General features: G+C 45.3%; 1 protein-coding gene across 10 annotated transcripts in view; it reads left to right on the top strand.

The window, feature by feature from the left end:
• EPB41L1 (erythrocyte membrane protein band 4.1 like 1) overlaps positions 1-23,738 on the top strand; it is a 184,066-nt gene that overhangs the window by 103,099 nt on the left and 57,229 nt on the right. Inside the window, exon 1 of one of the 10 annotated variants that reach the window (XM_060277258.1) lies at positions 13,540-14,970. The exons of the other annotated variants lie outside the window; for them this stretch is intronic. The gene's annotated coding sequence lies outside the window, so the exon portion shown is untranslated. Of the gene's footprint in view, positions 1-13,539; positions 14,971-23,738 lie in introns of those variants that run through there. 10 annotated transcript variants of the gene reach the window in all.

Genomic DNA, 23,738 nt, shown 5'->3' with positions numbered 1-23,738 from the left:
GGGTGCACAGGTGTTTGTTGGGACTAAACCTTCCATCCACTTAATCAAATGCCTGAAGTGTTTGTTTGTTTTTGTGGGCATATTTCTGTTTCAAGAGACAATGGGGTGCGCCTCTGGGGGTGAAGTCAAACCACTGCATTAGCAGCACCCAAATGATCTCCCTGGGGTGCAGGCCAGATTCTGCCCAACTTTGGGGGAGCCTGGCATCCGCATGTAACGCCATGCGGCATGAGGAGACCCAGTGTGGCCTGTCGCGGAAGGCCTGGCGGGGCCCAATATTGAGGGGGCCTGGCATCTGCCTCCTTTAAAATTTTGGGGGGACTTCTGTCCCGGCACCCCTGGTGTGCACGGATGTCCTGGGCGACCAGATGAAAGAAAGAAAGAAAACTCTCTTTGCCTCACTGATGTGGTCCAAAGGAAAGCAGACCAATACATTAGGCACCAGGAGTTGCCAGAAGGAGGTGTACAAGGTACTATCCTTCGGGACTCCACTCCAGATTTGTGTAGAGTTTACTCCTCAGCCCTTTCTTCTCCCAAAGAGATCCAACAAGGCAGTGGAGGTTTGGACCCCCAGTTTTCAATGATCGTTGAGGATGGGTCCTGCTCATTTTAAACCTTCCAGGCAAGTTCATTTGCAGCAGGCTGTGTGAGACAGCATAAAACTACGAAGACAGTTCATGTGCTGTGTTCAGCTGTTGCTATGACATGCTGTTTACTGATAGCACTGTTACTGTTGTTATGTGTGGCAATATGGCGCGCGAATGTGAACACAGTTTCTCAGGGATGTCAAATCTTGACAGAGATTTGCAAATGTTAAAGCCGCACTGTTCTGCTTTGAAACACTGAATATGCAACAGTGTCGTTACGTTGGCTCCTCATATTGCCATAGGGCTAGCCGAGAACATGATGCAACCATTAATAAAGTTATCTGAGAAGTTTCTTATTATTTTAACCCCAATACGGAGAGTGTCAGAGTGAAAAGAGCAAAGGGAAAACAGTACAGTAGTGCTAAAGACCTGTAAAACACTGGAGCATGTTCTTTAAGCTAGAAAGCCTGGAAAAATAAAAACCACTGCATGTATGTTTCAAATGAGTTTCTGGGGAGATTATTTCACAACTAGGGTACCATCACAGAAAAGGCCCTGAAAAAGTGTTTTAAGAGAGTCAAACGAATACAATAAAGTCAAGGTGCTAAAGAAACATCATGTATTTCTGTGATATATACAGTCGTACCTCGGGTTACGAACACCTCGGTTTGCGAACAGTTCGGGTTACGAACTGCGCAAACCCGGAAGTGTTTTCGCCACGAGCGCGTACGCGTGGTCTGCGCATGCGCAAAGTGCGAAAATCGCGGAAATCGTGCTTTGCGCATGCGCAAAATGGCGCCGCACGTCGTGTTCAGTTTACGAACTATTCGGGTTACGAACTGCGATCCGGAATGGATCGCGTTCGTAACCCGAGGTATTACTGTAGTATGAAAGGATTTGAAATTTTTGTAAAGTATTCATTGATGTGCTATTATAATATTGACCAGGCTTCCTCAACCTTGGCCCTCCAGATGTTTTGAGACTACAATTCCCAGCATCCCTGGCCACTGATCCTGCTAGCTAGGGATCCTGGGAGTTGTAGGCCAAAAACACCTGGAGGGCCAAGGTTGAGGAAGCCTGATATAGACTGTCTGCATTTCAGTGTTGTGAAACCACATTAGGTTGTTTGGTTATCATTGTATATTCTGTGAGCCAAAAGCCATAGACTTAATGTCTGTAAAGTTTTAAAACCTTTTCATATCTGTTTCTTTAGTATGTTAACGTTATTTATGATCTGAGGTGTTGAGAGAGTACAAGATGGCAGGTTTATAGTAAACTGTGCCTTTTAGAGCAAACCAGATCAAGAGAGGCATTGAAATCCTAGCTAATCTGAATAATGGCAGTGTAACAATGATACCATGTTTTTCACGTGGGCTATCCAGTAGCTGTTGCTGACTTTGATTTGTAGCTTAAAACAGCGTTTCTCAACCGCTGTTCCCCGGCACACTACTGTGCCGTGAGACGCTGGCTGGTGTGCCGTGACATGAGAAGGGCGATTTTGCAGCATCGTGGTCCCCTTTCGCTCTAGCTGCGAAGGTAAAGGGATCCGCCGCCAAGGTAAAGGGATCCGCCGCCGAGAGTGGGAGGGGGGAGAGGGGGCGGGGGGAAGGAGGAGCGCAGGCGAGAGCTGGTGGGCAGAAAAGTTGGCCAAGTCGCGGCAAGGCGGGGCAGGCGCGCGGGGGCGCGCGCGCAGGTAGCGGCTTGCGAACTGCGAGGCGCCAACCCGGCAGCGGAGAGCTAGAGCGCGCGAGGAGGGAGCGCGCGCGAGGAGGGAGCGCGCGCAGGCGCCGCCGCCGCTCTTCCAGCCCAGCTGCCATTCTCCCAACACTAAGCGCTCCCCTCTCCCCTCCTTCCTTTTATCCCACACCCCCATCTTTGCCTCGCTTTCTCCCGCCCTGCCCGTGGCCACAATGAGCTTGACCCGCCGGAAAGCAATATTTGGCAAGTGTTTCTTACAGTCATAATTATAATATAGGGCGGCAAAGAGTTAATTTTTTAAACTTTTTTAATGGTGGTGTGCCTCGTGATTTTTTTCATGGAACAAGTGTGCCGTGGCCCAAAAAAGGTTGAGAAACACTGGCTTAAAAGACAGTGTATGGGTCATTCGGTATTCTTTGCAGTCTGTACTGTACTGATTTCTCTGTTTGCCTGACGACAGTGTGGGCTAGTGGTAACATGGCAAAATGTTTGAGATTTCTGGAATTTCTGGAATTCTGTTAACTGGGTTGTACACTTAAATGGCAGGTTGTGCATTCCTCTTTTTCATCGAGAAGGGTACCCATGTTAGTAACATAAGTAGAGTTTTGTGACACTGCAAGAGAGAGAGAGAGAAACTAACAAAAGTTAGTTAACTAACAAAAGTTAACAAAAGTTAAGAGCCTCTGAAAGCTCTTAAATAAATAAATTTCTTGTTTAAGGATGGCTTGCTTATTGTGGCAGAAGCATCCATAGATGTCTCAAGACTCCTCTGGTTTTTTTTTTTTAAAAAAATCTCTTGTTTATTTTGCATAGAGAGGTTTCATCCGCAATTTAGGCAGATGGTATCATTATAATAATGCACTTTTTAAAGAAAATGACATAAAGAGCCAACCAAGCTCTTCTTAGCTGGGATTGTAACCCTGCTCTGTGTGTGCAGAGAGCTGTGAGGAGAGTTGTTTGTCCGTGTTTTGCGGTTCCTTGTCTCGCCAGGACCTGCCAGCTGCCAATGCCTGGCTCCCTTTTAGTGTATTATGGGCTAAGCCTGGGGCGAGCGGAGCTGATAAAAACCAGACACTCATTATTAATGAATGAAGTTGATCATGGTGATGGCTGGAGGGAGAAGGAGAGGGAGCCTAAGCACTGCAGGCTGGGCTCGGTATGTGGGGACATGGGACCGATAGAAAGAGCTGAAAGCATCTTGGTGCTGCCTAGGCAGACAGATGGGGTGAGGGAGAGAGACATAGGCTATTCTTTCTCATCCAAGGGAGGGGCACTTCATCTGGGAGGGAAATTAAACCCCTATTTGTTTACTGTTCTTGCTTTCCTTGAAAATAAGTACAAACCCCACTCTTACTACATTGTGTGGGGCAAATTCTTCCTGTCACTGGAATGAATCTCTCATCTTTGCTTTCTCATTTTTTTTCCACATTTCTGCATTGGGTTGTGATTTCTTTCTTTCTTTCAAAAAAAAACCCTTGTGAAAATTCATCAGCCTTAAAATAAATACTGATACTTCCATGTTTGTGTGCAGTTTGGTTTGGTCTGATCTGCACATTTTTTTTTGCCAGAAATTGTCCCAAAATATAATGCATTTTTAATGTTACATTCACTAATATATGCATTTTAATGCATACTTTCCCCTGATAATCCACATTTTGTACACTTTATGGCCAGAAAACTATATTGTGGCACATGGAGAAGTGTGAATTTTAAAGGATAGCTGTGTTTAGATTCACATTGTTTCAGAAAGTGTGCCTTAGGTATGTTTCAATTAACATCTGAACCAAATTTCTTTATCATCTCTTCTCACTGTAATTCTCCCATTACACCACAAGAAACGCAAGTTCTGTCTGGCTAGTGTGGTGTAGTGGTTAAGAGTGGTAGACTCGTAATCTGGGGAGCCGGGTTTGCGTCACCGCTCCTCCACAGGCAGCTGCTGGGTGACCTTGGGCTAGTCGCACTTCTTTGAAGTCTCTCAGCCCCACTCACCTCACAGGGTGTTTGTTGTGGGGGAGGAAGGGAAAGGAGAATGTTAGCCGCTTTGAGACTCCTTCAGGTAGTGATAAAGCAGGATATCAAATCCAAACTCTTCTTCTATAAGGCCTTGCTCCTCAGCAAGAAGCTTCAGGGCTGCATCAGATTGTCCAAGCACTGCCGTCATCTTTTCCTCTCCTTGCTGTTGCACCGATACCTTTCTCTACTGCTTGGAGTGGCAGCAAGTGCCTCCATTCTGAACACTGTGGGGTTCCCCCCCCCCGATACCTCACTTGCAGGTTGTCATAAGCAGACATGTCAGCCAGGATAGAACACAAATGATGCAAAGCAATTGTATGGCATGCGGGCCTTACTACTGCATGCTGTGTTTGGAGATGAATGTGCAATCTGGATTTTGTGGACTGATAGGTGCTTGGTTGGTTTTTCCTTTTGGCCACAGGGCTGGGTCAGACCACTGGGGCTCCCTGTTGATTTCTGTGGATGTGGGCAGAGCTGCTTGAGGTGAGGTGATCATTCAGAAGGGAGGCCAAGGGAAGGCATGCTCAGGAGATGAGGCAATGCAGAGCTGCCCTTTGATCATAGAATCATAGTGTTGGAAGAGACCCCGAGGACCATCCAGTGTTTCCCAAACGTGGGTCTCCAACGGATTTCAGACTACAATTCCCATCATCCCTGGCCACTGGTCTTGCTAGCTAAGTATGATTGGAGTTGTAGTCCAGCTGGAGACCCAAGTTTGGGAAACACTTAATCTAGTCTAGTCCAATCCCCTGCAATGCAGGAATCTCAACTAAAGCATCCATGGCAGATGGCCACCCAACCTTCTGCTTAAAAGCCTCCAAGGAAGCTGAGTCCGCCACCTCCCAAGGGAGACGGTTCCACTGTCAAACAACTCGTACTGTCAGAATGTTCTTCCTGATGCCTAGTCGGAATCTCCTTTCTTGTAACTTGAAGCCATTGGATCAGGTCCTACCCTCCAGAGCAGGAGAAAACAAGCTTGCTCCATCTTCCATGTGACGGTCCTTTAGATATGTACTGTATGGCATTCTAATTGGGAAGCACCAGAAAAGTAGAACTCTTAGCCCAGAGAGTGAAGCTGCAGCACCTCCCCAGATATGATGTCAAGGTTTTGTGCCCAAAATTATATGCCAGGGAAATAAGAACAGAGTAGTTTATGGAAATTCCTCTGTATTTGCTTAATGTGTATAAGCCTATTATCTGGAACATAATATTTGGGTTTCCAAAGAATTTAGAGTATTTTCCCTGCAGGAGCAGTTCATCTGTCATGGGTGGCAAGGTGTGTGGGTTTAGTAACTGGAAGGGCTCGCAACTGTGGGGAGGGACTTTTCAGGATGCATAGTGTGGAGTTGCTGGAACTGCTCCTGACTTTTTGCAGTTGTTTTCTCTGCCTGCAACCATGAGGGTTCGAAAAACGTAAATTCAAATTCTCAAACAGTCAAGTCCTGGGCACAAGTCCAGATTGAATTTAGGGGATTTGGAGCAGGATTGTCACAGCTCTGTGATCACATTTTATTTGCTACATTAAACACATAGCCCCAGATCATAGGCAGAATATCGTAACTGTCTTGTTCCCAGGATTCTGTTTGTGCTTCCTTGAGGGGTTTATGTTTGCAGTTGGACTGGAACAAAAAGGAACGAACGAAACAGGGTAAAGCTAGGCAGGTGGGTGAGTGAAAGGAGTGGGGGGGGGAGCATCTGGTTTGCTTTGCTCAGAAATAATTTTGCTTCTTGCTATTTCTGAACAGTCTTGACAAGCCTCCCTTCTTTGGAATGAATAATTCCATTATCATCTGAACTCCTGTAGGTCAGGGTGTATATATGAGAAGCACCAAGATTCCCTTTAGGGGACGATCAGTCTCTGAAGAAAATGATTTTTCTTTGTCATGGAAAATATGCAAATATTCTTTCAGCCCTGTAAATCAAAAGGTGTTGGCCAAATGTGTGTGTGTGTGTGTGTGTGAGAGAGAGAGAGAGAGAGAGAGAGAGAGAGAGAGAGAGAGAGAGAGAGAGAGAGAGAGAGATTGGGGGGGAACTGATACTGAATCTAGTACTTGTTAATCCTAAGAAAACAAAAACCTTGCTCACTAGCAGCTATCAAAATTAGAATCTACATTATAAACAGTGAGCTGGCTGTGTTTAAATTTGGAAGAAGACAGTTGCTCTCTGCACAAGTGCCTGTTGTAAATGGTGCTGGGCTGCTGCCGCTCAACTTACTGCTACTGCAGGCTCACTCTTTCTGCCCTCTGTAGGGGTTACTGGACACATATCCTTTCCTTCAGTACCAGAACCAGAGACAGTGCTAGGAAGAGTTCAGGGGTTCTGGCTGTGGTTGGTTGGAATGTCCAGTGGCAAGACCCAAACTTCAGTAGTGGGGGCTTGGGGACTTAAAGGAATGGTTAGGACCAGCTGTTCCAAAACATTTCATGATGGGGGACACTAAATAGAAGGTCACTTAGCATGGAGGAGCTTCCTATTGGCCTCACCCCATGCACTGGAAGAGATTTCTCTCTCATCCTAATTACGCTTGAGAATTGTGTCTCACACAGTCACATTGGGAGGCTGGTAGTACTCAAGTCTGTCAGAATTTCTTCTGATGTATCCCACCCACCTGTTTGGGAATCTGCAGTTAGGTGTGCAAATATGGGAGTGACTCCTGGCGTTTCAGCCTTCTTGATGGACGAGTGTTTTTGTGGTGTGGGTACAGGGCTGAGAGGTAGAATTAATCGTCCCAGTATTAAAATGTCCCAATATTAATTGCAACTAACCTTCGTCTAGGCTGCATACATGAATGATTCCTGTGTGCCTGCATTTTGTGACATTCAAGTAACAGACAACGCATGCAGAGCATCATTTATGTGTAGGCACATCTGTGTAAATTGTGGCTGTTGCCTGCAATAGGCTTGCAAGCTGTGATCACGGCCCCTCCCTCCCAAATTAGTGTACAATTTTCAAAGTGAAGCTATGATCCCACGTGCGTTGGGTTTTGTTACATGGACATTGATCCTCATAAGCTAAATGTTAACCCATGGAATAGCTCAGCACTCTTATTTACAAGGCCGATAGCCTGTGTTCGATTTTGTAGAGCCTCATACGAGGGAGACCGTTGGAAACCCAAGCTTAAAAAGCTGCCCTCTCTTCCAGAGAGGCTGCTTGTGCGTTTGTGATAGACAGATTGAAATGGACTGATGCCGTTTGTGATGGCTGGAACCAAGTCGCAGAGGTGTCAAGATGTGCTCCAGTCAGGAAATGGTCTTTCTCTTCTGCTGCCAGGGGGCTACAGGGTCTACATCACAGACTATCAGCCATGACAACTCTATTAAATGAATTCTCTTTCGTTTGAACTTTTGTGATTAAAGCTCTCAAGCAGTTCCTGCCTTTGAGCTGTGAGTAACGGGGTTGGGGAGATGGAAGTGAGAAACATGTGCAAGACAGAGAGTCAGGAATACAGACAGGAAGAGATGGAGGCAAGGAGGACAGCATTGGGAAAACAGGGCAAAGGAGCAGGAGGGGAACGGAGGGGTGTCAGTGAGAGACAGGCTGATGCAGAGGAACAAAGGATAATGATAGGCTGAAGGGAACCGGGAGCTGTGAATTTGTGCAGCTGGGAGTTTTCCAGCATCCACGGACAATTTCAGGGCACAGAGGAAGAACAAAGAACAAGGAAGAAGAGGAGAGGCAATACTGAAGCCACAGCCATCTAAAGCACTATTACACCACTTTTAACAGTCACGGCTTCCCAGGGGCATAGCGAGGTGCCGCGACACCCGGGGTGGCAAATTGCCATGCCCCCAGGGGGTGCGCCGTCACTACGTAACGACGCGTGTGTTGCTACGTAACAATGCATGCATCACTACGTAGAGGGGGGTCACGCCCCCGTGACTTCTAAACGGAGCCTAAACGGAGCGTCCAGGGTCCAGGTAGATAGCCCACTGGCGCGGCAGCCCACCGCACCAGTGGGCTATCTATCTGGAGCCTGGATGCTCCGTTTAGAAGTCGCGGGGGGCGGGTGCGATCCTCTCTACGTTGTACACATGTTCAGCGGGATGCTGCGCACGCGTGCTAGGTAGAGGGGGATCGCACCCCCCGCGACTTCTAAACGGAGCCTAAACAGTCCAGGCTCAGGCGCCGATTGCGGGGTGGGGGCACGGCCCCGAGTGCCACCTCCCCTCCAGCAGGCACCCACGCAGCGATTTCGGCAGGCGTGCCTGCAGCTTTTTTCTTTCTTTTCAGGCTGCCGTGCAGAGGTGAGGGGTGGGGGCGCGGCCCCAAGTGACACCCCCCTCCAGGGAGGTACCCGGGGCGGACTGCCCCCCTGCTTGCTCCGCCCCTGCGGCTTCCTCCTCAAAATGGTGTGAACTGCACTTTGCTTATGGGTGCTCTGTGGGTGGTAAACTGAAGTGCCCATGATTCTTTGGGGGAAGCCGAAGTTTATACCTAATACAAAGTATCTTTTTTATAGTATACTGGAATAAAAGAAATATTTTTTAACATCTGATCTAAAAAGAAACAGGAGCAAAGAGAAGGAAAAAGAAACAGAAGAAATGGAGGGGGGAAAGAAAAATTGAAAAAGAAAAAGATGGAAAAACTTCTGATTCTCTTTCTGTCTGCCAAATATAGTATCTCGTTCAAAGTATTCACTCAAAGTGGCATCCCAACTATTTTGTTTTCTATAAACCAATATTTTTTTGAATGTTTAAATCCAGATGTTACAAGTTAATTTTCTCTTTCATGCAAGAAGTCCATGAGAAGTTTCCAATCCTTAATAAATGTCAATAATTATTTTTCTTAGAGTAAACACATTTCTTCCTTTACCTCAGGAGGGCTCTTGGGCTAGCTCTGGCTTTTGTCACAAAATTTTCTGAAGTAGCCAGTGTCTCCCTTGGAGTACTCTTCCCTTGGAGTACTGCATCCTCACATAAAATATTCCCAACATCCTTTTACCCTTAACCACATGTTGGACTCCTGTAGCAGGTTTGCAGCTTCTGTGTGCATGTGTTAATGGCCTTGCTACAGCTTCCCAGCTGCCCTTATTCCTCTCAGTCCCCAGCATAAAAGGGGTAGACCAAGGCCACACAGTGTGTCCAGGGCTGAGCTGGGATTTGGAGCCCAGCTTCTCTTGGTCCTTGTCCAGTTTTCTATTCCCTGGAACCACACTGGCTCAAACAAGGTGGCTGTTGTTTTTGGACGGTGTTTTCCTGGTACTGGCAGTTAGTCTGAGAGCTTCTGGCGGGTGAGCGACATCGTCAAGGACTTGAAGGGACTGGATTTATATGTGAGTTCACCCCTTCAGAATGGACTATTGAGACTGGGAGCCTCAAATTGCAAAGCCGACCATGTTTGCTTGGCAGGGTGGCCTCGGCCATTCTGTCAGCTTTGCCAGTAGGAGGTATGTAACCCGCCACTCTTCCTTGGCCAAAGGCTGGAAGTTCACAGGAGGATACTTCTGAAGTAATGTTTTCTTCCACAGGAGTGATTTTGAAGTGTGTGTGTGTGTGTGTGTGTGTGTGTGTGTGTGTGTGTGTGTGTGTAGGAATACATGTTGGAACCAGAAGTAATGGAACAAACTGGGTGCTCACCTTGCTCCCCCCCCCCGAAAATCAGTTCACAGGTGTTGGCAAAAATATGTCATATCCTCCTCTGAGGTCTTAGGGCCCACTTGGATGACTACTTCTGCTTTAATCCCTTGAACACATATGTTTAAAAAGCAACAAAGTGACCCAAACTAGGGAGATTGTAAGACTTCCTGCCTTAAATGAGAGATAATCTACAGGTGGAACTACCTGGACTGCAAACTCTGGTTATGTTCCCTGTTACTGGTGTTCCGCTGGTATTTGACTACTTCTCTCTCTTTCAGCAAGCTTTGAACTCTCTTGTTGTTTGGGTATATTGACTGTCTTGAAATCTTCGTCCGCTGCTTTTAGTTTCTCATTGCGCTATTTATTACATGGTTTTAATGATGTGGATTCTTGTTGCTTTTTATTTCTGATGTTGATTCCAGGGTTTAGTGCCTCTGTCGGACAGGAAAAGTAGAAATTTCAGTTTTAAATAAGACATTATAAACACCTCATGGTGCCTTCCAAATCTATGATTCTACCTCTTTGGAGTTTCAGTGAAGTTGTGGATCAGATACATGATAGCATTGTTTTATCTTAGATGTAGTGAAGGCCACACTCTCTCATGGGGAAACTTTGGGTGTGTGTGTGTGTGGACATGTTAGTGGTGGACCAAAGTGGGTAGAGTGACTCTTACCTTTGATACAGGAGACTCCATTCAAGCCCCACACAAATCAGAGGCTTACTCACATACACAACACCTTCCATCCAGTTCAAGGACCAATTTCAGCCAGGCAAAAGCACTTGAGAGTGAGGGGTGTGGCTTGTAGTGAGCAGGGGGTGGTCTATGCAGTGGGGCTAGGCATTAAGCCTCCAGGCTGAGGTCCGTCCATCCATCCCCAAATTATCTAGCTCTGCACTGATAGTGAGACTTTGGAAAGTTACTGCCAGGCAGATGTCTTTTCTGGCTCTGCTACCTGAGTTCTGAAACCTGGAGGCTGAACCTCAACCCCTTCTCTGTTTGCAAAGCACATACTCTGCCACTGAGCTCTGAGCTGTTTTATATCTTTTAAATTGGGTGGCTCAGTTCAGTGTTAAGAGGATAGAAGTGCAGCTGTGCCAGTTCAGAATGTGGAGTTCCCTCTTTGTGTCACCAGATATTTTCAGAAGCTTGCCGTCTGACTTGAGCCAGCCTGCCCTCTTTCTGAGCAGCATCCTGTCCACCCAGCCCCAAAAATATCTAGTGTGCTTCCTCATATTCCTATATACCACTTCCCCAACCATCAGCACCTTGCCCGTTAAATTTTTTAAAAAGCATCTTACAGACATGTATCACACACTTTCCATGGCAAGCTTTCTCTGTCACTGCCACCGACCGACCAAAGACTCTCTTTGAAGTGAGGGGGTTATAGGCATGAGTGTAGCTTTATTATGATTTTAAATTATTAAGAGGTTTTGGTTTCTTCCCTTTGGGGAATAGCCCTTCAAGGGCTGTCTTTGCAATTACTCCTTTAGAGTTCAGTGCTTGGCAGATCTGTGTGAAGCACAGGTTGAGACACAGGCTATGCTCAAAGGGAGCAATCAGCTAAGAGGTTAAGGGTGCAAGCCAGAGACATGCCCAAGGCAGCAGATGCACAAACTCTTGGAGAACAGGGGCTAAATGGCATTGGTGACACATTTCTGCTGGCTAGGTGACTGGGCAATATAGGCTAGCAGATCAGAGCCTTTAGAAGCACATTGTAAGTGGGGGCAGGGCGGAGCTCTAATTCTTCACATTGCAGTTGGGGCCTAAATCAGCTGAAAGCACTCAAGGAACACTGCAACATCTCACTGGTGATTTCTGAGTTCTGGGATGTCAGGGAGTGAACTGAGGGGGACAAGACTGAGGAGGAATAGTTGAGATTGCTGCCCCTCTTGAACTTCCCAGAGAAGAGGAAGGCAGTAGTGAATTATAGCAGTGGTTTGAGGAAGGTCACAGCTCAGAGACAGGTGAACAGAAGAGCTGGGAGGTGTTGGGAGAAGAGAAGGGGGAGACAGAGATAGAACAGCCAGCTGACACGTTATCACTGGAGAGCATTCCTGACCCCCCTTCTCTCAGAACTCTGCGTGCATTTAAACTGGAAGAGCAAAAGACCAATTAGCGACCACTGTAAGGGAAAGTGCTGTTGCTAGGAAGGGAGGGGGAGGAGCTCAGTTGGAGCAACGCCATTTTTAGGAAGGCTGCATTCTTTCGTTTTTCTCTGTGAATTATTGAATAAATGACTTGGTAAGAACTCTTACCATTTCTCTGATTCTGGGCTGCCCCATGGGAGGGAGCTGTTTCCCCCGAAGCCTGACATAGGGCTATGCAGGGTGGGGGAAGCAAATGCAGAGCTGGGAATAATTTAGTGATAGATATCAGTGCATCTTTGGCCCAACAACATACAGGGTGCTCTTCTACCTCACAATATATATATATTGTGGAGATGAAACAGGGATAGGAAAGAGTAGCCATGACTGCACATACACTATGCATTTAAAGCATGTGGCTCTCTTAATATTCAGTTGGAAGACGCCCATTATTATTATATTAAAGAATCCTGGGCACCAGTTTGTTAAGGTTTCTGGAAATTGTAGCTCTGCGAGAAGTCAACTACCGTTCCCAGGATTCCTCAAGAGAAGTCATGTGCATAGCCTAAAACTAGCTGGAGGCAGGGATGAGATGGGAGGATATTTCTTAGGAAGAAAGGCATCAGCTGTTGGAGTTCTGAGAGAAGACAAGGACAGAAGATGTGTTTCCACTGTGTCCACCATGTGTTGTACTATGAGCTCTGCTTCGTTTGAAGGAGACACACAGGAGACACAAAGCAGGGATGTATTATTTGATCCAGATCCCTGGAATGTGTTCACCACACACTTGGATGACATTTCTCTCCCTTTCACTGTCACAGCACTCGCCATTTACACATGTGGCTTACACAGTAGAAGCATATCTACCTCCCAAAACTTGAAGCGCTCCTAAGAGGAAAGATGCTATAAGTTTATAAAGATCTGCACTCTTTGGGGAGAGAATAAACATAATAGAGAAATTATTTGTTGCCTCTCAAAACACTAGAACCTGAGGTCATCCAGTTAAATTAATTGGCAGTAGGTTCAGGAGAGACAAAGAGAAGGGCCATTTTAAGCAATGCATAATTAACATGGAGATTGTCATGGGATGTTGGGAGGCATGAACGCAAGCATAAATGGCTTTTAAAAGGGGTTAAAAATTCATGAAGGGATATGCTTGTTAATGGCTATTAGGCATAATAGCTAATTGGCAGCTCCATGCTCAGAATATCAGATACTGGAAGCAAACAACAAAGAATGGTTCCTTGCTATCCCATTTTGTGACCTTCCTGGGAGCATCCAGTTGGCCACTGCTGCAAACAAGCCGAGCTACATGGACTTTTGTTCTGATCTAGCAAGTCAGTTCTTAAGTTACCAACTGATTGAAGATGATCTCCTTAATTGGATATTGATTCTTAAGCTTCACGTTTTGCACATGTACCCTTAAATATGCACCAAACAACATATCTAGCTTTCCTGCATTAAGGAAAGGGAAATCTCCCTTTAGCCAGCTCAGCTCTCAGAGAGAAAGGCTACTTAACTTTGAGCTGGTTAAGGATTCTAAGCTGGTACGGTAGCTGTGAGCCTGGACTATAAAGTAGATTCTCAACCTCTCTCCCCATCAATAGATTAAAGTGGCAGTCTTAGCCCCGGTTGTTAGAGAGTAAATCCCACTGCGCTCTCTGGGTCCCACTGCTGAAATAAACATGAACGATGGAATATTTTCCTCTTAATTTAGAAAACTTTTCTGCAGTAAGAGGAGAGCTGTCCTTTCAAAAGCTGTAACTTTAGTTGCTTAGCGTGCCATTTATGAGAAAATTCTGTTGCTCCATATCCATTTCTCCCCCTTCCTTATAACATCTAAGTAGGCACAATTTGTGGCATGGTGCCATCATGTTGCACATTTCTCCATTGGTTGGCAACTGGTTTTGCGGCATTGCACAGTCCATATGACATCACTGCTCACATTTTATTTACCTAGATCAGGGATGGGGAAACCCTTTTCAGTCTGAGGGCTGCATTTCCTTCTGTGCAACCTCGTGGGGGCAGCAAACCAATAGGCAGAGCAAATCATGCAAATTTTACCTTAGTACAGTAGGCTAGTTCATCCACACAGTCATGCATCCCTCTATCCTTTATCTAAGCAAGAAAATGGCATCATCAGAGTTCAAGAACACTAGGCAAAAGCACTCAAGGGGTGCATGAAATTGGGCTGGGAAGGGAATGTTGCCTTGGAGAGCTACATCCTCTCCCCCCCCCCAGCAACCAGACCTAGATGTTGCAAGCAAGAGGGGGCAAGTTCAATGGGACTTACTCCTGGGTGAGTGTGTATAGGACTGCAGCTTCAGTCTACCCATTAGTAGACACCCTGCTATATTTTCTCCAGGCATTGATGACATATATGTGGTAGGTGTCAGCTGCTCTCCATGCATGGCAGAAATGCAGCATTCACTGGAAAAACCGACGTTGTCTGTACATGATACATTTATTAGAACTGTTATTTTAGATGGGTGCATTTATCACAGCAGACAGGAAGGCAATGAGTTATGAACAATGCTGGTCTGTTCCGATGTTTGCCATTTTCTTTGACTGTATACACCCGAATGCTGCCTCCTTGGTCTGACACGAGCAGTGTGTTGGAACCAGCCAAATAAGATACGAATTATTATTATTATTATTATTTAAAAAGTGTTCCCTTTAAAAACATTGATTCTGTTGTAGTGGGTCAGATCTGTATGAGCTGTACAGAACTTAGAATTTTACCATGTAAGGCTTTTTCTAGCCATGGGAGTTTCAATGTGGGCTTTCTGCGGGCATCTTATGATACATGTTCCCAAACTACCAGAATAAATTGTGTAGATGTGTGTGCCAGTTAGAAGAATCTCTTCTATTAAAGGTATGTGCAGATCCTGTAACAACAGGATGTTTTTGCATTTAGGGCAGAACTGTACATCATTGCCCATCACTCCTAACACAGGACGCTTGAAAAGCCAAGGCAGAAGGCAAAATCACCCTCACTCCCTACTTCACAGGTTTGTGTTGGCAACCTATGTTTCGAAGATGTGGCCTTCTGCTGTCATGTGTTATGTCCTAAAATCTTCCAATTGTGCCTGTAAAAGCCAGCTTTGCAGGTTTTGATTGCTATGAAAAGCAACTGTATTTATTTATTTATTGCAGCCAACACATAGGGTGCTATCGAATACTTTTACTGCTTAGAGTAGACCCACTGAAATTAATTGACATAACTAACAATTCCATCAATTTCAGTGGGCATAAGTCTTGAGTAGGACTGTTGTTGTTGTTGTTGTTTAGTCATTTAGTCGTGTCCGACTTCGTGACCCCATGGACCAGAGCACGCCAGGCACTCCTGTCTTCCACTGCCTCCCGCAGTTTGGTCAGACTCATGTTAGTAGCTTCGAGAACACTGTCCAACCATCTCATCCTCTGTCGTCCCCTTCTCCTAGCGCCCTCAATCTTTCCCAACATCAGGGTCTTTTCCAGGGAGTCTTCTCTGTCTCAGGACTAGCACTGGGTATTACCTACTAATTGTGGGTCTAATACACATGAGTAACAGTTTTTTTCAGGTGCCCTGGTCAAATCAGGGTTTCCAGGCACATGCTTTAAGATGTACATTACATATTCATTTTACATGCTTGCTGCAAAAAGAAACCTACCCCAAAACAAAACTCTGGTGTCTCACCTGAGGGTTTTTTTTAAACAGTAACTGTAATATGTACATCTGACAGAAGCCTATAATTTTCACTCCTTTGGGATGTTCATTCTTTGGCCCCTTAAGCAACTCCTTCAAAATGAAGCAAGGCAGGTTTGTGTGCCTCTAATATGCGGAGGGAACCACTCGAGGCCCACGCCAGGGACTTTTCAAAGCAATAGTCACAAAGACCTGAATGAAGGTGCTTTCTGCTTCAACAGGCAGAATGACTTTGCACAGGGTGTGAACTCCCAATGGAGTTATGTGCTGCAGGAGCTTTTTGAGGAGAAAAGTAGACTCTGGATTTTAAAATGAGGATTGAGAAGGGCTGGGTAATATGAGCCTGGCTGACATGTGTAGCCACATAAGTAAAGATAAATATTTGCTTAATCAAATGCCATGTGCCCCAGGACGCAGGCTGTGAGGTTAGGTTGGAAGTGCTAGGCAAAGGCTATGGGTTGGGAAAACACAGAACTCGCACCCTGTTCTCTTGAGGTGAATTCTAGGTTATTGGTATGCTGCCCATCCTCACTAGGAAGCTCAGAATGATTTAGTAAAATGGCATGGGTGGATAGTAGCGAAAGCTGCTGTTCTGTGGCATGAACAGTTTCTAGTACTTCAGCAGTTTACTCCCACGATAAATCTGTATTGCTACAGCATCATTTTACACATGCAGAATAGATGAATCTTTGGGGAAGGGCTGTTGCTTGGAAGCAGAGTGTGTGCTTTGCCTGCAAAAGATTCCAGATTCAATCCCTGCCATCTCTGGGTTGGGATGGGGAAAGGCTGTTTGAAACCCTGGAAAGCCACTGTCAGCCAATGTCAACGCTACTTAGCCAAATGGACTAATGGCGTGATGTGGTATAAAGCAGATTCCGATGCTGGCAGCTGATAGAGGAACCCCTTAAATAGGACCCAGCATCTTTTGTTTGGGGATCTGAGTGAAATACTTTTTGTACTTCTTCATGTGTTGGTAGTCTTTGGGGGAAGGTGGCGGTGGTGGTTGTTTTTGCTCCAGCACTCCAAATCAACTTTAAATGTGTAACCTGCATTTCCCGGTATGTGGTTCAATCCTATCAGAAAATAGCTGCAGTCTGGAAGTGCATGTTATACCTGGATGTTGCTGCTGCTCTATAAAATCTCTACTCCTAATCTATCTGCATGTTATTACAGCCAAAAAAGCAGGCATAGATTTCTTTATTATTATTATTTTTTAAAAAAAAGAGAATCTGGGGCAAAGAGAAACAAGCAAGAAACTCCATAGTCTCCCAGTTCAGTAGCAGATAGAGAATCTCCAGACTGCAGCCTCGCAAACCTATAGCAAGTGGACAGGCTTTTTTCTTCAGAGAGCAGAAATTTTCACAGTGCTGCTTTGAAGCATGAAGGCAAAACCTTATGTGGGAATCATCCAAAAGCTCATTTTAGGTGAGCGTAGCACATGCTGTGTGTGAACCCTGCTGTGGTAAGAGGACACAGCATGGCAGTTTTAGTGTGTGAAAATCTCACTGCAAAAAAGGTATTTTGGGATAAGCAAGGGCACCTCCTTGTGGGTCACCAGCCCAAATAGGGGGAAAACAAAACAGAGTTCTCCTCCAGAAACTGACACTGTTGCTCCCCTTCTCCCTGTGTCTGTGATTTCCAGCCACTTGCTAATAGGCCAGCTACCCTGTTTCTCATATTTTAAGACATACCCATAAAATAAGCCATAGCAGGATTTTTAAGCATTCAAGGAATATAAGCCATACCCCGAAAATAAGACATAGTGATAGGCGCAGCAGCAATGCCAGCCGCGGCAGGAGGAGGAGGAAAAAAATAAGACATCCCTTGAAAATAAGCCATAGTGTGTTTTTTTGAGGAAAAAATAAATATAAGACATGTCTTATAATATGAGAAACACGGTACCTCTTAGCCTTGCCAGCCGAACCAGGTGGGATGAAAGTGAACTGGCCTCACCATGGATTCCCTTCCTCCTTTTCTTTGTGTACCAAAAGCAATGCTGAGGTGTTATGTTTTTCTTTGGGTAAATGGACAACTTTTTTATTGGGCTTCATCCCATGTCCTGTCCAGAATGCTGAAGTCTACCCACAGGCTCAGTAAAACCCTGTGGGCTCCACCTTTGGCTCCATTCCTGGGGCTCTCCACCCCATGTCCCATCTACCACACCCAAATGGTTCATTTCAAGAGTTAGTAACCAAACTACCTGTGCACCACAGATATCTAGATGGTTATCTCACATCCCATCCCAATAAAATAAAAAAATTCCTTCAGTAGCACCTTAAAGACCAACTAAGTTTTTATTTTGGTATGAGCTTTCGTGTGCATGCACACTTCTTCAGATACCAGTGTGCATGCACACGAACGCTCATACCAAAATAAAAACTTAGTTGGTCTTTAAGGTGCTACTGAAGGAATTTTTTTATTTTACTTCGACCCAGACCAACACGGCTACCTACCTGATCCCATCCCAATGTAAGAGAATGTAAGAGTAGACAGCATCTCCTGTTCTTTCAGCTCAGGGATGGGGAGCCAGTGGCCCTTGAGAGATGTTGTTTAGTTGTTTAGTCGTTTAGTCGTGTCCGACTCTTCGTGACCCCATGGACCATAGCACGCCAGGCACTCCTGTCTTCCACTGCCTCCCGCAGTTTGGTCAAACTCATGTTGGTGCTTCGAAAACACTGTCCAACCATCTTGTCCTCTGTCATCCCCTTCTCCTAGTGCCCTTCATCTTTCCCAACATCAGGGTCTTTTCCAGGCAGTCTTTTATTCTCATGAGGTGGCCAAAGTATTGGAGCCTCAGCTTCAGGATCTGTCCTTCCAGTGAGCACTCAGGGCTGATTTCCTTCAAAATGGATAGGTTTGATCTTCTTGCAGTCCGTGGGACTCTCAAGAGTCTCCTCCAGCACCATAATTCAAAAGCATCAATTCTTCAGCGATCAGCCTTCTTTATGGTCCAGCTCTCACTTCCATACATCACTACTGGGAAAACCATAGCTTTAACTATATGGACCTTTGTTTGCAAGGTGATGTCTCATGAGAGATGTTAATGAACTACAACTCCTATCAGTATGGACCATGCTGACTGAGGCTGGTGGGAGATGGGAGTTTGAGATGGAAGTCCAACAACGTTGGGAAGGCTAAAGGTTCTCCATCTTTGCTTTAACAGATGACTGCACCTTCTGGTTATATAGCAGTGGATTTGTTCAGCTTTCGGTTTCCTGCATTTTTAATAGGATGTGTGTATTCATTGGTGTGTGGGTGTATATGCATACAGTGTGAGTACACACGCACATATTGAAAAAGAGTTGAAATTCTATGCAGAAACCCAGCTATCATGATTGACAGCTCAGTTCTAACCATGTATACTCAAATGTTTTAAATCAGTGGGGCTTCTGCCCAGGTAAGTGGGACTAGGATTGCAGCCTTGTACAAAATCTTGGTAGCTTTGCAGCTACAACATCATTAGCTTTTTGCCTTGAAAATGGGATTCATCAATGTCAAAGGTGCACTTAAGAAAATATTGTCCTCTCTTTTTTATGGGTTGTCAGTAAGAGAAGTTAAAAGTATGTCACTTCGAAGTGGCATTTTGAAATGGGAAAAAGTGTTGTTTTGACATGTGCAAACATGCAATTCCCTCAATAATACCAACTTTATTCATATCAACATTTCAGGCTCGGAAATGTATTGTTCCTTTTGACATCTCTCCCCCCGCCCCCAGTGTAATGAAAAGAATTTGGAAATGGCCAGAGTTCCAGGGTGCTTGGATGCCTGTCTCCTGGTCATCTCGAAATATATTTCTCTTACTTTCAGCCTTGATGGTAACATAAGATTGTAAGTAATTACCCATAGATAAATTAGGATATGAGGTGGTAACTCAACCAAGGCTTTCCAGTGGGCAACAGTGATTTGACATCTAAACCCAATGCTCTGCACAATAAGCACCCGTCCTGATGGGTCAGTTAGATAAGGTGCTGCCTTATATAGAGTCAGGTCTCTGATCTGTTTAACTTTAACATCATTCTCAGAGAACCATTTCCACATTTGCATTTCTAGAGATAGGGACAATCTCTTAACCCCTCTTCCCCCCAAAAGCTGATACACAGTGTGGCAAAGCAAGTTATTTTTCTAACAAATAGGGCAGGGCTTGCCAAAATTTGTGGACTCATAGGTACATTTGCAAACTGGTAATTCTATCATGAGCAACAAGCACACACACCACAACCTATTCTACTGGTTACAACAGAAGGCTTCTTTCAAATCTAATTTTGGCAAGGGAGGAGATGGGCATCACATTGGTGACCTCTGCTATATTAGATTACCCAAATGAACAGTAATCTAACAGTTCAGCAACAACCCTGTCTTTAAGAGACTGGGGGCTAGATCAATACGGGAATATTAATTATGGATTACCAAAATGTGGGTTTGAAGTGTTTAGCTTTATATAAAGGCTATTGCGATTGTTGTTGTTGTTGTTGTTGCTATTGTTGTTAATGAAATATCTATACCGCCCTTCATTTGACGATCACAGGGCAGTCTACAATATAAAAACACAAAACAAAAATACACACCATAACAACAAAAACAACAACACCCTGAAGATCACCTGTAGTTCTGAGAAACTATTTTTGGTTAGCACTCCATTTCCATTGGTAGTGAAAGCAGAATTTGCTGTTCCAGCAAGAAATACAACATGGTGCAGTGAGGGAATTTACCCTATTTATTTCAAGCCTAGTAAGGATAACAACAACTACTGCTGTTTTTTATTATTATCATTATTTCAAATTGTATGCTGCTCTTCCACAAAAACATGCCCCAGAGTGGCTCAGAGCACTACAGCAAAAATCCACATGAATGGCCCATGGGTACTGGGCACCAATAGGTTTGCAGCAGGGTCAGATCCTACCTCCAATTTCTCATGAGCTATAATCACCACCACTCTATCCTTCCCATCCACTGACCTGGAGTCTGCTATGGTGGCAGCTAGCAAGATGGAGATATTTATCCTCTCTACTCCTTCCCCTCAGGCTGTGTTGGGCCAACAGCTCTGGCAGTTGAAATTTCTCCATCCCCTTCCAACTTCAGTAGCCCTTGGAAAGCAGCATTTCACAGAGTGGCTGGCATATGGGTCACTGCTCTAGCTGCCCTCCAGGTGCGGGAAGAGGGAAGGAAGGACGGAGCTCCTTCCTGGCCACCAGAACAGCCAGTTAAAGAGATAAGGGGGTCTGGAGGCTGGGTATTTGGGAGGGGCAGGAGGAAAGAGTTGAGTTGTTATTTGTCTTGGATTAAATTCAATACAGAGAAGAACTTGGGAGAGTTGCAATGTAACATTCACCTTCATTAATGCTCACCTTGTGTTTAAGATGAGCATTTCAGATCACCCGGGTTCATATTCTGAGCCAAGGAAATGTAAACTTCAGCACTATCTGTGTGTTTGTCTTCCAAGGAATCTCTGCATATAAAACCCTGTGTGGTTCCAAGGCATGTTTTAGAGGGCACAACCTCAATTTATGTGGGGGCTGAGCAGGCCTTTGCCCCTCATTCTCACCTCCTCTGGGCTGTCAGTGTGCTAAAAGACATCCAACACTAACTGCATGTTGAAGGGAAAGTTCTGTGGTGGTGAACAAGTTGTCTTTCAGGAAGTGTGTCTACTGTTGTTGTCCTTTACATTGAAGAACAGTTTATGGTTCTATGGAACCTCTTGCCATCTCTCTGACCTCCAATACCTTTTTAGCATGAGAGACACAGAAGACTGCTTTATACTGAGACAGAACATTGGTCTGTCTAGTTCAGTACTGTCTACACTGACTGGCGGTGGCTTTCCAGAGTTCCAGGCATGGAGTCTCACCCAGTCCTACCTGGAGATGCTGTGGTTTGAAATGGGGACCTTCTGCTTGAAAAGCAGATTCTCTGCCCCTGATCTGCAGCTCTTCTCTGAAAGGCAGAGATTGCAAAGTATATCTTACACCAGGCTTCCTCAAACTCAGCCCTCTTTATGTTATTGGCCTACAACTCCCATGATCCCTAGCTAGCAGGACCAGTGGTCAGGGATGATGGGAATTGCAGTCTCAAAACATCTGGAGGCCCAAGGTTGAGGAAGCCTGTCTTACACAGTTGAATATATTTCTGTGCTGTACTGTTGAATATTTGTGGCTGTCGCCTAGCTCTAGTCTGATGACCTCTAGCTTGCTACATCCTAGTCCCATCAGATGAGAGCTTCATTCGCATCAGGTTTTAATGAAATCCCCCCCAAAGGCATGGTGGTACCTTGATGTATTTTTCTCACTCTCTCTGAAAAGATCAAGCATTGTTTTCCTATACCAAGTCAGACCACTGGTGTATCTAGTTCAGTAGTAGTGGTACTGCTATTTCCCTTGATCTGGACAATATACTTCTGGTGATGCAGCCTAGAATAGCATTAGCTTTTTTGTGTGATACATCACACTGTTAATTCCTGTTCAGCATTTGGTCTACTAAAATCTTGTTTTTCAAGATCCTTTGTCAACTGTGAGACCTGCTGTGCTGACTGTACTGTCCCTGGGATGGAACCTTAGTACTGGGCACTGATCAACGATACTAGTCACTTGGAGAGATGTTGCTGGCTTGGCACAGACACCAGCGCATTAATCTATGGCCTTATGTGCAGCTATGTCTGCCATCTTGTTAAGCCCAGATGACAATGTACGGGATAGGGTCAGCCCAACGGCTATGAGTCAGGGCTTAGCAACCAGCAAGTGCTTGCTTTTGAATTCTAATATCCTTGAGGATTGCATTTCTCCCGAACAAGGGAGTGGAAATGTTTGATTCTATGGGCTTTGACACTGGCTAGATATAAGGCATCAAGTGAGGCTGCGGTTCCTTAACCTTCACAGAAAATGATCTGGCTTTGAGTGCTGCACTGAAATTTTGTTGATATCCTTCCTGCTGTGCTTGAGCCTCAACTGGAAGTTATGAGCATCTGTGACTGGGCAAGAATTCAGCAGTTCCAGATCAACCTGACCGCAGATGGGGTTAGCAAGCATCCAGGCACACCATGTCTAATTGTTCTAAATTTGTGTGTCGGTGGCCATGCACGTCAGTATACAGTATACAGGCACTGCAGAAGTAAGATTGCTGGTGTGGAAGACTTGCTCCCTTTGGTCCTACCTGTAAACACCATCTCTGAAAATGCTGCGTACTGTTACCCACTGAAATTTAGCACAGGTTGCCTAAAAAGCATTCACCTGTTACCTACAAAAATGTGAGCTCAGTTTGACTTTCTGTATTATTGCATCTATTTTGCCATAAATACATATATCCTTCAGGAGCACAAGTAAGAAGCCACACTTTTTAAATAAGTGTTCACGGGGAGAGAGCATCTTTGGCTTCCTCTTCATCTCTTGAACTCTTCAAAATGCGACTTTGAATGTGATTGTTGATTTTCTGTGTAGGGGTGGCTAATCCCCAGTTTGGGAGCCTCACTGTCCCTCAAGCAAATTTTTTTTCTGGCCCCCCAAAACCTCGTGCATTAAAGTAGACATGGTGCTGGGAAGAGTGACGTTCAGTGCTCTGGTAAATCACCTCTATCCCCAGGCACCACATGGATAATGTTATGAGCAGAGAGGGGGTGATCACTCACCTCCCTCAGCATGGATCAGCTGAAGAAGGAAGGGGTCTGATTCTGTGTGTGCACCCCCTCTCCTTGTGAGAATGTGTGGGGTGGAACGGTGCCTGAGCTCCAGGATGGCGTTAGTTCTCCCCCCCCCTTTTTTGTTATTAGAGATTTTCTTGATTTACAAAAATATATGCAATGTCTCTCGTAATGTTTTTACAAATCAGTTTCATTTGTTGAGACATTGGGAAGAAAAGGGGAAAAGAGGTAGATGGGGGGAGGTAGGTGGGGGTGACGTCAGTTCTGAGTGTCAGTCTGAAGGTGGTGTTGAGGCTCTCGCAGTGGAGAGGGGAGCGGGGGGTGCCGACAGCTCACAGGAGCACTGGGGAAGGTCAGAAGTGTTGGACCAGAGTATGGTGGAAGGGGAGGTGTCGGAGGTCAGAGAACTGGCTCGACAGTAAAGCTGCTCAGGGGGAGAGGGGAATATGCCCGCCCCTTCACCCCAG

The sequence above is a fragment of the Zootoca vivipara genome, chromosome 7 (genome assembly GCF_963506605.1).
Source record: "Zootoca vivipara chromosome 7, rZooViv1.1, whole genome shotgun sequence".
Classification (NCBI taxonomy): Eukaryota; Metazoa; Chordata; class Lepidosauria; order Squamata; family Lacertidae; genus Zootoca; species Zootoca vivipara.
The sequence above is the reverse complement of the archived record's forward strand: the minus strand, read 5'-3'. Positions and strand labels throughout refer to the sequence as shown.